Here is a 12,364-nt window from a genome sequence, read left to right as displayed (position 1 = left end):
ACCAAAAGAAAGCTCTATTTGTGGGGGAAAAAAGGACATAATTTGGGTACAGCGTTGCACGACTGCGCAATTTTCCGTTAAAGTAACGCAGTGCCGAATCGCAAAATATGGCCTGGTCAGGAATGGGGTAAAACCTTCCGGTCATAAAGCGGTTAAAAATATGCTCATTGAGAATTTTTTTTGTCAAAGACATGTAGCTAAATACATTTTGGCCTAAATATTTGACAAAAATTGAATATATTGGATATTTTTTAACCGTCAAAGTAGAAAAATATTGTTATTTTTTCAAAATTTTTGCATTTTTTTATTAATATCGCCAAAAATAAAAAGCGCAGAGGTGATCAAATACCACCAAAAGAAAAAAAGGACGTAAATTTTGTTTGGGTAAGGCTTTGCACGACCGCGCAATTGTCAGTTAAAGTAGCACAGTGCCGAATCGCAAAAAGTGGCCTGGATGTAAGACAGCAAAATCCTCCGGTGGTAAAGTGGTTAAAAGTGTTAACTGGAGTTCGGCTATAATTTGTTAGTCAAATCCATCTAATACTACTTTAATCTTGTACCTATAGGACAGGGATGCAGGCTACAATAGGCCCGCTACATGATTTTAACTGTGTCGCAGCAACTTGCCCTGTATTTGCATCATGCGTTTCTATGGCGCAGGTGGGCCAGCTGCCAGCACCATAATAACCAAAGATGCTGAGTAGGACACAAGATGTAATTTGTTGCTTTGGTGCTGGTGGTCAGCCAAACCCCATCATAGAAATGCATGACACTGATTTAAAGCAGTGGAATCCTGGGTCACCCCAAAATTCTGGAGGACCTTCTCCACCTCCTGGCCTCTGGCCTGACTTCCTGGGATTTACATCCTGTGTCATGCACATGCTCTGGTGAAGATTGTAAGGGGGAGTGAAAGATGGGCTCTGATGTGAAGGGGAGACTTTGATGTGAAGGGGGACTCTCATGTGAAGGGGGGATTCTATTGTGAAGTTTTTTTTCTTTATTTTATTTTTTTTTTTGTTTTTTATTTTGGCCCGTGAATATTTCAAAATACATGATGTGGCTCTTATATTGAAAAGTTTGGAGACTCCTGCTATAGGAGAGACAATACTACCTACAATATAAATTCCTGATTTTCCCTTTTCTCCATACTAGTCTTTTTTAGACCTTTCTATACATCTGAAGTTCAATAGATACGCACTTCTTACCAAACCTCATCTGTCACTAATTTCGAATGTGTAAGGAAAGAAATGGACACTGTAAACTGTACCGGAAGATGTTTATTTTGCTATGTAAAATTTCTTAACTGTTAATAAAATCAGATTATACAAAAAAACAACTTTCAGATAAACGTTAGAATGACTTAAAATATGTACTTACTAAAAGCATACAACATAATTGCTTCTCTGCAGTAGTTGTTAAGCAAAAAAGCTTTCATGAGCAATGCTGTAAAAGTCTGGTTGTCTATTTGTCATCTCTGGTGTGTCTTTGGTGCTGCCCCTGGAAATCCGGTATTGACTTGATGTACCATAAAATCCATTTTTTAATGCATGAGAGATGAAATAACAAGGTTTTCAAGGCTTTTAAAGGGCATGTCCACACAAATGTGACACTTCAGTTCAATTTGGAGGATGGTGGAATACATCAGCCTCTTGCTTCTTCTTTTTTTTAAAGCTGAACTCTGGCGATGAAAAACATTTACCCTTGTAGTGGGTCCACCTCCCTACTGTAAGAGATAATTGCTTGCTTTGCCTAGAGGATGATAAATAAGACGATATACTTCCCTTATTCCTCACTCCCACAGGCTCCTGTTTGGCATCTTTTCTTTGTCGGCCACCGGTTGCAGCTATTTGATGTCATCCCATACAATGCGGTGCTAGAAGTCCACATTTAAGGGTGCTGAAAAGCACTGGCTGCCAAAAGAGTGATGAATAAGGTGAGTATATCATCTTATTTATCATCCTGTAGGCAAAATGAGAAGCTAACCCTTGAAGTGGGGAAAGAGATTTTGTGCAAGGGCAAATTATTTTCGAGCCAGAAGTTCAACTTTAGGGGTTATATGGCAAGATCGAACTACTAGAGTTCCAGGCTCTCTTCTTGCCCATATCCTCCAAGTTCAGCTTTAAGGGTCTTGCTGAAGAAGTCCCGCTTATTTTCACGGACGTAACGCGTATGAGGGATGTCACGTGACCCGCGGCCGCCTCTCACTCTTCCGGGTTGGTGGACCTGATGCACACCTGCTTGCAAACTCTGCAGATATGCTCCGTTATTTTCTTCAAAAATGTGAGTTGTTTACTTATATGGATTAAAGAGTGCTTGATTGCATACAGAGAGCATTAGATCGTTCTTTCTTTTCTCCTACACATATTGGTAACCTTGTTTGAGGAGCTGACAGTGCATCGGAGGTGTAATCATTTACTACGCTTAAGGAAGAAAGTGTGAGGATGCTTTGATTTTGAGATGAAATGCTGGTTGACCCTGTAGGGTCTCTTTGTTAAGGTGAGCGGCAGTGTGAACAGGTGGTGGGATTGCATGAGCACTCGTGGAGACAAGCACCTTATGGAATTGCCCTAGGACCACTTTACACTGGAGACTTTTATCTGTTTATATGGACACCTATTAACACTGGGACTCTGCATGATTTTATAGTCTCTTCTTGCCCTTATCCCCAGAGTTTGGCTTTAAGGACTCCATGGTTAAGATCTATATATGATTGCCTCCATTCTGGATGAAGGAGCAGAGGGCACCTTAAGGCTTGGGTTACATATATGTGAATCGGATGTGTTTTTAACAGCATCCAATTCGCATAACTTGTGAATCAGACTGGCTTTCAATGGAGCCGGTTCACACATGTCCAGGGCGGCAGCAGTCTGTTCTGAGAAGGGTCCAGTGGGATTTTGGGTCTGGTTTAGGTGCAAATTCAAGTAAAAAATTTGCACCTGAATTTCACCTGAACCGTACTCTCGACTGCAAACTGCAGACAGACATGTGTGTACCTTAGACGGCGGCAGAATTGTAAATGTGGGGGGAGGGGAGTGTTAGATAGACTAGCAGATTTAGATACACTAAACAAATTAAAGCCAAACGCCAGATTACACTTTTTTACCAATTAGATCAACAGTTTTTTCCTTTTGGGATAAAGGTTTTACATAAATAAATCCAGGACATTGTAAGCACCCCTATTCAGTGGGAAATGGTTTGCCCCATCCTTGTAACTGATACAATCTGGATAGCTTGTTCTTTTTGAAAAGCAGACTTCCTGGTCAAATTACCAGAAAATAAAGGAAAGAAAGCCTAATAAAGAAAATGAATCCAGGCACCACATCTAAGAATTGGTAAGATGAACTATAATAAATGTGTGCTTTTGGGTTTAACACCACTTTAACCACTTGCCGACCGCCGCCTGACTATATACGGCGGCGGTCAGCCCCTCCCAGGCAAAGTGACATACCGGTACGTCACTAGCCTGGAAGCCAATAGGGGGCACGCTCCCGTCCCCGCTCGTTCACTATGAAGCCTGCGCGTGTGACCGGTGGACCCGATGTCCGCCGATCACTCGCGATCGTCATATACAGCGGGAGAAAGGCACATTAGCCGCCTGTCATCCTTCCCTGTGTAACAGCACAGATCATACGGTCCTGCTATGTAGGACAATTGATCTCTGCTGTTACACACACAGCCACATCCAATCACAGTTAGAAGCACGCCCCTAGGGACACACTTAACTCCTCCCTCTCCAATAAAGTTAACCCCTTCCCTCCCAGTGTCATTTTTACAGTAACAGTGCATATGTATAGCACTGATTGCTGTAGTAATGTCACTGGTACCCCCAAAAGTGTCAAAAATGTCAGTCAAGGGTCCGATCTGTCCGCCGCAATGTCGCAGTCCCGCAGAAAAAATCGCAGATCGCTGCCATTACTCGTTAAAAAAAAAACAATAAAATGACAAAAGTCTTTCCCTTAGTTAGTAAACGCAATAACTTTTGCGCAAACCAATCAAAATACGCTTTTTGCAATTTTTTTTACCAAACATATGTAGCAGAAAACAAATTGGACTAAAATGTTAAAAAATTTAGATTTTTACATTTTTTTGGGGGGAATTTCATATAAAAAAATTTTGAAAAATATTGTTATTTTTGCAAAATTGTCGCTCTTTTTTTGTTTATAGCGCATGATCAAAAAATCGCACAGGTGATCAAATACCACCAAAAGAAAGCTCTGTTTGTGGGAAAAAAAGGACGTCAATTTCATTTGGGTACAGTGTCGCACGACCGCGCAATTGTCCGTTAAAACCACGCAGTGCCAAATCGCAAAATACCCCCTGGTCAGGAAGGGGGGTAAAATCTTCCGGGGCTTAAGTGGTAAAGACTCCATGAGTAGGATCTATCTATCTATTATAGTTCCCAGATCTTCTTTTGCCCTCCCTAAGGTTGTCATGCACTATGTAAGTCAAATGTACAATCTCCTTTAAATCTGGCAACCTTTTAGTGCAAGTACCTGCCTGGTTTAATACATATTTAATGTTTGTTTGTCAGGTTTGTTCAGGTTTGTCCCCCCCCCCCCCTAATTATTGTATAATTATAGTTTGGTAAATCTAAAGGAAATTGTACAACAAGATCGTATAGTCAACTTTAGGCACAATACACATTCCAATCTCTCAGTACAGGACATTGCAGTGACAAGAGGTCAACAGAAGACACCATAGGGAGCTGCAAGGAAATGGGAGATCAACACTTTAGGGGGCGAATACAGGAGAGGTAAGTATTCTGGGTCTTCTTTGCAGGTTTATGCTTTGCTCTGAATTTTGCTTATGCAACAGGCTCTCTTACAAACTCAGTTCACACCCAGAACTCGAATTTTAGTTTTGCTAGATACTGGGCGGTTGAGTGTCCTATATCTCTCAGAGACCACAGGGGCATAACCTTTGTGTTTCGGTAATCAGGTCTCCATACTTGCCTAGACAGTTATAAATATAACTGAGAGGGGGGTGGGAATGCAAAGCACTCTGAATCCTACCACACACATAAAAATCCCACTATACAATCTCTTTTCGATCTACCAACACCTATGTAGTAGTAGCAGTATATATGGCCTGCCTGGATGGATAAAAATAAAATGGGTAGCCTAGGTAGGCCCTAATATGACAAAGATTTAGTAAACTAAAGGGGATTGTACAGTAAGGTTGCATTGTGTATGGTAGTCCTAAAACAGATGAGTACGGATTGCCCATTGGGAATGTAAGAAGCCAAGGAATGTGAGGAATGTAAGAAGCCAAGGAATTATCTATTCTATCATTCTCCACCTTTAACTGCATTCTTACATTTTGCAAAGCATCGGGTTGATAATATTCCAGGGTCCTGCATTAATCTTCCCTGTGTTTTCCCCATTTAATGGAGTACTGAGTCATTCTTGATACTTCTGGGTACTAGGCTATGGATGACCCCCCCACCTGACTTCCAGAACAACACAGAGGCCAATGGCCAAGTCAGAGCTTTGTCACGTTAGGGTGGTTGGCGACCAATATCCCTATTTAAATTACAACTTACTATTAAACAAAAACATAGTGACTACTATGATCCCATAATTTGCCTATTTGTCAGTTACCCAAAGGCCATTGGTGAACACTATATTCAATATTCAAAAGATGACAGGTACCCTATGATGGTCTGCTACAGAACTTGACAAGCTCCATAGAAGCCATTTATAGTTTTATGGGTATCTAAACCAAAAATATGATCTATTGCAGTTTACCAATCCTTAGGTGTGGTGGCTGCTATAGTGTTCTTTTTCAGGCTTTGTTTCTCTTTATTTTCACCTGTTGATCCGTTCAGTAAGTCTGGTATGTTTAACTTCCTTTAACAGACCAGGCTGTCCTGCAAAATTTTCAGTTAGAGAATTGGCACAAATTATTTAAAGTGTATGTACACTCTTACTGAAATATTCTCGCATGTGCTTTCTTTTGGTCTGTTAAATATACATTCAAAAGCATTATATTAGATCGGTTAAAGTAGTTCTAGCACACTCCCTGTCCTTGGGTGACAACACTGCTCAATATGGTTGTCACCTTGGGACAAGAAGTTAATGGCAGGATTACCAGGTACAAATAAATAGAAATGTATTTCTTTATTTAGAGATATATTGATGTTGTCCAATTCTATAACTCAGTATGTGTATTGCCACCATAAGGCAGGAAGGCTGTTACTGGTAGGAATGAGCTCAGGCGAGTCCAAACCTGTCTGAGCTATCCTACTAGTAGGATGTCAATTTGGACAGCCAATCATGAGCAGTGGAGGCATGACCCACCTCGAAGCCACACGTATACAAGACCTCCGCCACCTATGATGGATTGTCCTCCTTGACAGCTTACCAGCAGGATAGGTCAGGCGGGTTCGTACTTGAGTTCTGAGCAGGCCTGAGCTCATCCCTGTTACTGGCTGGATCACCAGGTTGAAACAAAGGGTAAAAAAGCCTAAAAAGAGAAAAGGAATGCAGCCACCAAACCTATGGATTAATAGGCTGCAGTAACGTTAATTTTAGTTTTTGGGTTTACATACGCTTTAAGTTACAACGTACTCAGGAAGTTGAAATTTACACAGAAGTTTTTTTGGAGGAGCTTTCATGGCAGTAGAAAAATGTGGGAAAGGTAATTACAGGACACTTATTGTTCCTCCTATTAGGACAACCTGCTACCTTGTCTACCCTGGCACAGCTCCACATTAAAATCCATATATAGTGTAGAGCAACCTTTAAAATAAAAATAAATAAATAAATACATTAAATATATATATATATATATATATATATATCTGCCAAATATCCTAACTCGGTACATCGTTCTCTGTCATCTTCTTAGCCATCATCGGGCATGGTGCCATCATCGCCTCCTATGACTAGTAGCCCCTGGATCTTACATAAAAAAAAATAATTGGCTTTGGGTGGGGAAGAGGCTAATGAAAAATGCAATGGCCCCCACCTGACGCGATCAAAAAAAAAGGCAACACTTAACCAAGTCATCTCCACAGGGGCCAGCTGCATGCTGATGTGCCGTGCTCTGCTCTTCTAATTCATCACAAAACATCCTTGCTCTATTCAAGACAACGCTACAGCCAATGTAAGAGTTAACGGGCAAGCAAAGGGGGGGGGGGGGGGGAGACTACACAGCTGATCCCTGTAGTTTGTGCTAGTTGAGAGATTTCCTGGGAATCAGATCCCCCACCCCTCCAGGATTCAGTGGCCTCCTCCAGCCCAGCTCAGTGAGCAGTAAGCAAGTCTAACATCTTGCTCCTTTCCTTGTGCATTCCCCGAGTCTCCAGCAGGGGAGAACAGGAGAGGGGATTGGATCCTGGCTTCTTCTGTCTCACACATCTTTCCCAGTCCCCCTGCCCAGACAAGAGCTGGATGCTCATTCTGACACACTGGAGCGCAGCATGGAATGAATGGGAAAGTGGAGATCCCTAAGCTTGCCTTTGAATGCAACTGCTGTCCTCCAGCCCCCTAAACTGTAGGACTCCCTCCCCCCCTTCCCCAAGACAGGAGACCGAAAAAGGTAGGACTATATGTACTGGCGCAGGGAGGGAGCTTTTTGCCTGGTTGTGCTGCTGTCTGTGTAGAGAAGCGGTGTCTATGCTCAGAGATGGGAAGCACATGTGCATGCATGAACCACTGTACAGCTGTTGCCTACAATTGCTTAGCAATGATGGAATAGCTTCCCTTGTGTTGTCTACATGTTTACGGCTCTATGCATATTGCTGGCAGTAGGTGGGTGGATATGTTACATCGTTAAAAGTGTATAAAGCTAAAGGGGAGGCTAAGAGTCGTATTTTTTCCCGTCACCGGTCCTTGTAAACATTTTAAGACACAATAACTTCCTGTAAAGGCAGCAACACAGCCCTGCCTTGCCTGTGCCCCAGCAATACGGCACGAAATGTGCATCAACACGTACCCACAACAGTTCGATTTATAGCTTGTGTCACAATCGCACACACTCGCAAAGCATAGACGAAAAAAAAAAAATCAGGTCTCTTTATTTTCGAAAGCACAGTTCGAGTTCAACGCATAGAGGAAGAAAAAAAAAATTGTCGTTGAGTGCAATGCATAATTTGTGTCATTATTTTACAACCCTTGTGCACCTTTACTGCAATGGCACATTCATCCCTAAATATAGTACCACATCATACAATGTAACTTAGTCACACAGAGGGATGGCAGCAACACAACATTTAAAGGCACTCATGGTATGGAGGGTTAACGAGAACATAATGAATGTGTGTGTCCAGGACCGTCCATGGTAGTATTGGCGACTTAATGTGTCCTAATAAAAAAAAAAATAATGTGCAGTCGTGTGCCGTGGAGTACGTTTCATGCCTTTGCCATGTTACAGCATAATTCTTTATGTCAATCAGCATCAAAGCCACAGCACAACCTGAGCATTGGGATTCCATTCTTTAAAATGTCATATCCCCAGTGTGTTGCAAAATCTTCACTGTGTCGTATCTTACAATATTACTACCAGCACCATCTGTCATAGCGGTACAGCTGAATTGTGTATAAACATAGAGTATACCATGTGTTCCTGCAGCACACACAAACTTTGTATTTCATATTAAGAACAAACGTAAAGAATCGTTCGACGCGCATTGACCGAAAAAAAAAAGGTCAATAGAGCGTATTATTAAAACACCTTTTGCATAGGTGCAGGAGCAATCTGTCCTTGCTTGGTGTAGGGTTTTCATTTATATATATATATATATATATATATATATATATATATATATATATATACTGACTGATTGTACAGACAGGAATAGCCTCAAGCTCTCAGGGTGGTCAGACATTAGGCAATGTTCACAAGCAATGTAATCTTTATAAGTATCATCTGCATAGTATGGAGATCACAGCATGACCTGTTCCAGTTGAAAGGCTAGTTAAAGAGATTTTGCAGAATGTTGAATTTGTTTTTGCGACCTGTGTTTTTTTTGTTTTGTTGTTGGTTTTGTGTTTTTTTTTGGTTTTGTTAACATCCTTTCTCTATAGGAATGATGATTTCTGGAAGCTTGTGTCACAGGTAAAGTTGCACATGTTGGGAGTGACATTCGTAGTAGATGGTACCAATGAGTGATTGCTTAGATGATAGGCATGTTATGAATTTTTCACCAAGGTTGAGATGTATGGTGTGCCAGAATCATAAAAAACAACTATAATTTAAAAAAAAAAGACTTAAAAAATATAGAAAGAAATCTATATATCAAAATTCAATGTAGGGAACAGCATACATGTCACAACAGGCTGGACGTGTTGCTTGAACTGTTACATCTGTATTGGTTTTACTGTAGTCATACATTCAAAGGGACACTACGTTGACATCATGAAGGGAGACTTATAGAGTATGTGTAATATAGTGAACATGTAGAGTATGTATAATATGGAGAACAGCCCATATACATAGTTACATAGTTACATAGTTACATAGTAGGTGAGGTTGAATAAAGACAATCGTCCATCCAGTTCAACCTGTGTAGGTGTGTGTGGCCGTAATCATCTCACATAGCCCTGAATGTTCTGATTCTTGAGATGTACGTCTAAGAGTCTTTTAAAGCCACCATACTTCCCGCAGAAACCACCTCTTGTGGTTGACAATTCCACAATCTTTTAGCCCTAACAGTAAAGAACCCTCCTCGTTGCCTGAGGTTAAAACGCTTCTCCTCTAATCGCATGGTATGTCCTCGAGTCCTCATGCAATCCCTTCGAATGAACAGTTTTTTTTCTAAGCTGAGATCCCCATTGAGATATTGATAAATTGCTATCATGTCCCCCCTCAGACGTATCTTCTCCAGGGAAAATAAATCGAGGGATTGCAGCCGCTCTTCATAGTTAAGGTCCTCCAATCCCCTAATCAGTTTAGTTGCCCTTCTCTGGACTCTCTCCAGCTCCAACACATCCCTCCTGAGGAACGGCGACCAGAACTGGACAGAATACTCCAGATGTGGTCGGACCTGAGTTTTATAGAGTGGTAGGATTATAGTTTTATCTCTGGAATACATCCCTTTCTTTATGCATGCTAATAATCTGCTGGCTTTGGCAGCTGCCGCTTGACATTGCATGCTGTTGTCTAATCTATCATCAACCAAGACTCCCAGATCTTTCTCCATTTTTGATCCCCCCCCCATTTACTTTTACAAGACATGTCTACTCAGCTTTGGAGATCATAACCATACAATCCATTGATTGCACCACACAAACGTCCAAGAGTTTAAGGTTTTTAATGATCAAATTGATTCATAGGAGAAAAAAATTATATTTTTTAATAATAGGAATCCTAGGACTGTTGATTTTTGGCGTTTTCATAGGATTGTATGCATGTGGGTTCTCAACTCTGGGTCCTTTCCGTGTTCCTGGGGGAATGCTGCTGAACCGGAGTCAGTGTGGCCACTGACAACTTCCAGGACCCTTAGCGCCGGTTCACACTGCAGCGACGCTACTTCGCACCGCGACCTCCGAGGCCGCGGTGCGAGGAGCGCGCCGCTACCTCGGAGCAGCCGCCACGGACTTCATAACATTGAAGTCTATGGCGGTCGCCTCTGGGTCGCCCCAAAGAAGCTCTGGACCCTTTTTCTAGGTCGGAGCGACTTGTGTCGCTCCTATTAGAATGGGTCCGCAGCTTCCCTATGGGAGGCGACCTGCGGCGACCTGTGAGGCGACCAGGTCGCCTCACAGGTCGCCCTAGTGTGAACCGGCACTTAGAAAATCAGAATCCTGCGCCCTGTTGGTTGTTGTGTTTGAAGATCATAATATCCATGCAGTCATCAGACAAGGTATTCTTTGTATAATCAAGAACATCTCACCATAATTGGTCTTCAAATGGCATTATATACATGGCGAGATTGAGCTACATGTGGCAATAAACATATATTTCCATTTAACTTTAACCTGGGTTGTAGTATTTTTCACTTAGTGGTGTTTGATTGGACTTGTACTGGTATTTTATGACACAACGGCTTTATCTAAAGGTTTAAAATGGACATATCTTTAAAGCAAGTTTCTAAATTTCCCTGCCTATGCTGGTACCTTAAATTCAGCAGAGACTGGTCAAGATCTGATCCATGTATGGTCAGGCTGATTGTACCCACGCCAGTACATTGATCAACTTGGGTACAGCCAGCTTGTCAGATTTTTTACATTTGATTACTGTTGGCGGCTTTATCTGCTAGCAGTAATCATTTGTGTTCTGCAGGCCATCAAGGCTCCCCATGCCCCCCCCCCCCCAAGCAGAACACAATAGCACTTCAGGAGTTGACACTGGCTGTGTTGATTGGGGCATGGAGTAGACATGTGCACAACAGACATTTTTGTTTTGCCTGTTTCAGATGCATCGGTTCATTGTTTTCTAATATTCATTATGTTTGACCCTGCTCATTTTTGGAATTTGTTTTGTATCTTCGGCATTCATTTCATATATTCGTTGGTCGTGTGGATTTGAAAAAAATTTGCAGTTTTTCCAGAAGATTGGTATATATACACAATATATTATCAAATAGGACGGATTTGAATTGGTAGGATTCAATGTTTTCAGAAGCTGGTCCAACCCACCAAGAGAAATGGCATGAGCTGTTCGGGCAATATCGCCTGGCGCCATTTGCATCCAAATTAAAGAATGGAAGGAAATTCATATCCATTCGTATTCTGAATTATCAAACTAATTTAAATTAATTTCCCCATGGGTCCAAACCTACTATCGAATCATGTGACGTCATCTGAACGAAACAAATGCATTTGTTAACTTAGTTATAACTTTTTTGCAGATTCATTGACATTCATTACTATATCCATTCAGAGATTTGTATACATCCAAATCTCCGAAAATCGAAACGAAACGCACATGTCTAAAATTTTGCAATTTTCTTTCCTTCCGCCTGTGATGGAAGGAAAGAAAATGGAGTCCTCTATGGGCTGCATTAGCTAGTCTAGACTCGGATCTTCTTTTTCTGCCAAGATCAAATGCCAAGGCATTTGGTCGCATGACTTCCAAGGGAAATCCTGGAGTAGCAGTTTCTCCAGTTAAGGTAAGTGTTTTGTGTCAGTAGCCTAAAATAAAGAAATAAAAACCACAAACTAATGCAACCACCTTACCATTTAGAATTCATGGAGTGGACAGAGGATCTTATTTAAAATACATTTGCTATAGGCCCACTCAATCTGCTCACTTGCTTATGAACAAATGCTAGTGAGGTAAATGTCTTATGTGTTTTGAGGACCCCAACCTTCTAATCATCCCACTGGAAATCTCTCCTCGGCCCTCTGGTAGCAAAATAATTCTCAATCCAATTGCTTCCGAATCAATATTGCAACATTAATGAGCAAAGGAGCACAGT

Source organism: Pelophylax lessonae (assembly GCF_965119305.1).
Source record: "Pelophylax lessonae genome assembly, chromosome: 11".
In the NCBI taxonomy this organism is placed as follows: Eukaryota; Metazoa; Chordata; class Amphibia; order Anura; family Ranidae; genus Pelophylax; species Pelophylax lessonae.
This window is presented reverse-complemented; position numbering follows the sequence as displayed.